Below are 4,731 nucleotides of genomic sequence, written 5' to 3'. Positions count from 1 at the left end.
ATTGTCCGGTCAACGCAGTTCAGCTAGTTCTTGTGGTAAAACAATGATATTCGGTTGAATCGGATGAAGGGCGGTTAAGTCAACAGTTCGGTTCAGTCGGTCAATAGTTCAATCCGATCCAAATTGAGCTAGTTTAGGGCTGTTAAAGAAGGTGGATCAACGGATCGGTTGTACGGATCCCAAGTTGAGTCACGAGCACACGCGGATCCTCCATTTTCTAAACGGCGTCGTTTCGTTTCTTTGTTTTTTATATAAAAGCCACATTTTTTTTAGATTATTTTTCCTTCTCTTAAAAAAAATTATTTTCAGCCTTCGAAAAAATCCTTTAACCTTGACCGAAATCCGATGCCGTGTAGCCACGTCGACCGTCGTTGGCGGTGATCGCCAGTGACTGAAAAATGAAAAAAAAATTTCCTGAAGCTCTCTTCGACCTCTTCTTTTTAAATTCGACGTCTTTTTTGCCGAAAATAGTCTCGATATAGACAAATCTGGCTTTGAAGGTTCTATTCTCCTTTTTTTGTTTATTTTTTTGTTTATTATTATTTTTTCAAAAACTCAAATTGACAGTCTCCTTTCTTTGTTACAGGAAAACTTTGGCACAAAGGTTCCTCTTTATGGGAAGGACTGTTTGGTTTTAATTTTTGTTTTTGTTTTTCTGTTTGGGTGTTTAGGGACTATTTGCGGTCTTCTGGTGGTGGTGAGTCTGGTGGGAGTGTGAGAAAGCTTTTGGGTTTTTAGGTGTTTGAGTTTTTGGTGTTTCTGTGTCTGAGAGTTCCAAAAAAGCTAAAATAAGGGAGATCAGGTGCTTTGTAAGGTTGAGAATGGTGGTAGCAGGTTGAGCATATGTCTGGCAAGGTATGGGTGGTAGTTCTAGGCAGTTAGAGCCTATAAGGTGTAGGGATCCTAATAGGACTAGAAGTGGTGATAGTAGTAGGGTGGGTGGCCAGTGGTGCCATGCAAGGCACTATTGCTATCCTGATTTCTCTTTTTTTTTTTTAAATAATTTTTTTTATTTTTTATTTTAATTGGACTAATATTATTATTATTAATATTAAGATTATTATTATTAATACTAATCAAGAATTAAAAATGATAGATCTGAATAAAATTCGATGTCTACAATCAGCTTGATCGTCAATCTCAAACTTGCTATTTTGCCCTTTGGACCAAATCAACTGAAACATGGAGGAAAACACTCTTTGCTTTTGTCCCTTTATTTTCTTTATTTTGTGATTTCAAAGTTTTACCCCTTAATCCAAAGCTTAGCTCAAACATTTGACATTCTAGTTATGAGGTATACATTCTATAACTTATTTCTAATTTGAGTGTGAGAATACAAATATAAAGAATACTCTCTACCTTTACCTTTAACCATTATCTTTCGCTCTTTTATGATTTTAGAGTTTAATCCTTTAATCTAAAACTCCGCTCAAACAAGTTACCTTCCTCAAAAACATCGATATGCATTTTATTATGATGTGTCATTTATTGGTGACAAGGATTACACAGGGATAAATTTATCTTATTTTGAAAATTAAGTTTAAAACTAACTTATTTTGAGAAATAAGATTAAAGAGTACCTTCCGTTGGGAGAAAACGCAAGGATTGCCTTTCCCCTAGCAACAACATGGATTTGCAATAGCAATTAGAGGAGATGTTTTGTGTATGGTAAAGCCAAAGCTTTCATTCATGTCCAAGTCATTCTGTCACGGACTTAAGGAAGAGTCCTGAATCCCACATCGAACATAATAGGAGTGTCACTGGGGTATATAAAGTTCACACCACCTCCGCCTTGTGAAACACTTTTTGTAGGATAAAATCATGAGGTAAGGGGGGCCAGAGCGGACAATACCTCACAAGGATGTGAACTGTGGCAGGAAGGCTGATCTGGGACACCGGATGAGTGCATGCCCGGGTCCCGAAGCCGCGCGGGTTCGAAGTTTAAGTCTCGACCCGTGACAAGTGGTATCAGAGCCAGCCCTAAACCGTTCGATCCACGCCAAGCACCTCGAGGGAGGTAGGCAAGATGGACAGCCTCCGTGACGAGGGCGTCATGAGGTTGGGTGCGGGAGAATGTCACGGACTTAAGGAAGAGTCCTAAATCCCACATCGAACATAATAGGAGGGTCATTGGGGTATATAAGGGTTCACACCACCTCTGCCTTGTGAGGCGTCTTTTGTAGGATAAAACCGTGAGGCTAGGGGGGTCAGAGTGGACAATACCTCACAAGTGTGTGAACCGTGGCAGGAAGGTTGATCTGGGACGCCGGATGAGTGCATGCCCGGGTCTTGGAGCCGCACGGATTCGGAGCTTAAGTCTCGACCCGTGACAGTTCTGCTGTGCTCCACCAGGCAATGACCAATCAAACTTGTGCACAAGATTTGCCAATAAGAGCTCATTTATTTTCATTGCAAACAGGATGCCTGGACAAATCCTCCTTCCAGAACCAAATGGAATCAATTCGAAATGATGTCCTTTGAAATCTATGGAATTGTTCAAGAACCTCTCTGGAAGAAATTCTTCTGGTTTCTCCCACGACATGGGGTCTCTTCCGATTGCCCAAGCATTGATAATAACTTGACTTCCTCGTTCAATGTCATAGATCCTGACATCTTCTGTTGATATTCTTGGAACTGGCAATGGAATCGGAGGATGTAAACGAAGAGTCTCTTTGATCACAGCTTTTAAATAGTGCATGTTATCCAGATCATCCTCCGAAATTTCCGATTTTTCACAGGCAACTTTCCTGACCTCTTTTTGCAGTTGTTTCATTATCTCTGGGTGCCTCAACAGTTCTGTCATTGCCCACTCCAGGACTGTATACGTAGTGTCAGTTCCAGCTGCAAACGTATCCTATCATGGAAAGAAGATTTGTCAAGTTCGAAAGTGAAGCTAAAATTAAGGAACTATAATAACAATAAAGTATATAAAAAAAAAAAAACTACTTGGTGCCCGCAGATAAACTAGTTTTATCACATCCAATGCTAGAGTAAAGATCATGGATGACCCAGAATTCAGTTCAGTTTGTTCATGCAGTAACGTGCCATCCAGCAAGTCGGGGTTCAAAGCACCAGCAACCCCTTTTCTTGTTGGAAATGTTAAACACAGTTGGAAAAGGGTTTGGAAAGGGAATTTAGTGTTCTTACCAAGATAAGAGCCTTAATGCTCACTTCCTCTATGGGAAAGCCAACCGTGTTTTCCCTCTAAATCTCCAGCAAAACATCAACGAAATCTTTTTCATCTTCATCTTGAATCCCAATATCATCATTTCCTTTCCCGTTATGCCGATTCATATGCTCTTCAAGCACTCCACTTAAAAAAGCATCGAACTCCTTGGCCACTTTCTCTACTTTACTATTCAATCCAGTAACATGGTTTATCCAAGCAAGCCAGGGAATATAGTCCCCAACATTTATGCCACCCAACAACTCCACGAACTCGCTCAAAAGCTTCTTAAACTTGTTCCCATCTTCCCCTTCACTGTAATTTCTTCCTAAAGCGACTCTGCAGACAACACTGTTTGTGACCGTAGAAAAGAGTTCAATTAAATTCACAGGCAAAGCAGATGTGCTAGACTTTTTAATCTTCTCAACAGCAAGAACCGTTTCTTCTTCTCTTGCAGCGCCGAAGGACCGAACCTTTTTGTTACTTAGAAGATGTAGCACGCATACGCTTTTCATTTGCCTCCAGTAATCACCATAAGGTGCCATTGACACGTCTTTGTAATCATAGAGAAGCGTTTGAAAGGTACTTGATTTGGGTCTGTTTGCGAATGTCAGATCATTGGTTTTCATGATCTCACGGGCAGCATCAGCGGAGGAGACAACAAGCACAGGCGCACTGCCAAAGCGGAGCAACATGAGAGGGCCAAATTGTTGAGCGAAGGCCCGGAGTGAGCGATGAGGGTACAACCCGATTTTGTGAAGGTTTCCAATGATTGGGAGTTTTGGCGGAGAAGGTAGTAACATTAGCTTTCTTTTCTTATTCGAACGACTAAAAAATCGTTCAACTAAGACTATGAAGAAGATGGCTATCACAGAGAAGAACAAGACATCTGACATGACAAAGAATTCATGGTGCTCTAAAAATTGCAGAAAACTCGACATAACGATCTACCTTCTTGGTTTCAGTTCAACTTATTCCAGGAACTTGGCAGTTCTGCAGCAGTACATATAGTGCCTGAAATTATCTGTATGAAAGGAGAAAAAAGGTCAGCAGCCGCCATTTTTTTAATCGGTGCCGTAGTGCAAATGGTTGAAAAACATAGCAAATGGACGACTTTTGCTGTCGTGAAGCTTTTGGCTTTGATTACATGTGAAGCCTGATTCCATGCTGAGGTATCAGATCACTAACGCAAAAAGAAACTTATTGGTCTCGTTTTTTTTTTGAAAAACAGATGTTACCACAAACATCGATCCATTGTCAAAAATATTACGTGCTGAACAAGAATTCTCTTACCACAAAGGTTTTGTAATTGGGATTATGTGACAACCACAAGAAAAATAGCCGGGCATTCTCCTTTGCCCAAGTTGAAGATCTTGACTTACAAACTAGCTTTCAGATCCGCAATGTTTTCAATCAAATTCATGCCAACATTTCTGTCCCTCTAAAATTATTTGTTCTTTTCCAGGGCTGACAACCAATGCGTAAATGGCTAGTGGCTACTTCAGACTGATACTTGGACAAGATAACATAAGGCGGCAAGTCCTGCACTAGCAGAAAGTAGGAAT

At 40.6% G+C, this 4,731-nt stretch overlaps 1 pseudogene across 1 annotated transcript; it reads right to left on the bottom strand.

Moving 5' to 3' along the window:
* Positions 1 to 1,480: 1,480 nt before the first annotated feature.
* Positions 1,481 to 4,156, bottom strand: LOC111284711 (cytochrome P450 736A117 pseudogene; annotated as a pseudogene). Its single transcript, XR_016328939.1, has 3 exons — positions 3,148 to 4,156; positions 2,228 to 2,854; positions 1,481 to 1,703 (listed from the first exon to the last, which is right to left on the bottom strand). The product of XR_016328939.1 is annotated as a cytochrome P450 736A117 pseudogene (transcript).
* Positions 4,157 to 4,731: the final 575 nt, after the last annotated feature.

The sequence above is a fragment of the Durio zibethinus genome, chromosome 17 (assembly GCF_047325235.1).
Source record: "Durio zibethinus cultivar Kanyao isolate XHJ-2024 chromosome 17, ASM4732523v1, whole genome shotgun sequence".
Taxonomy (NCBI): domain Eukaryota; kingdom Viridiplantae; phylum Streptophyta; class Magnoliopsida; order Malvales; family Malvaceae; genus Durio; species Durio zibethinus.
The sequence above is the reverse complement of the archived record's forward strand: the minus strand, read 5'-3'. Positions and strand labels throughout refer to the sequence as shown.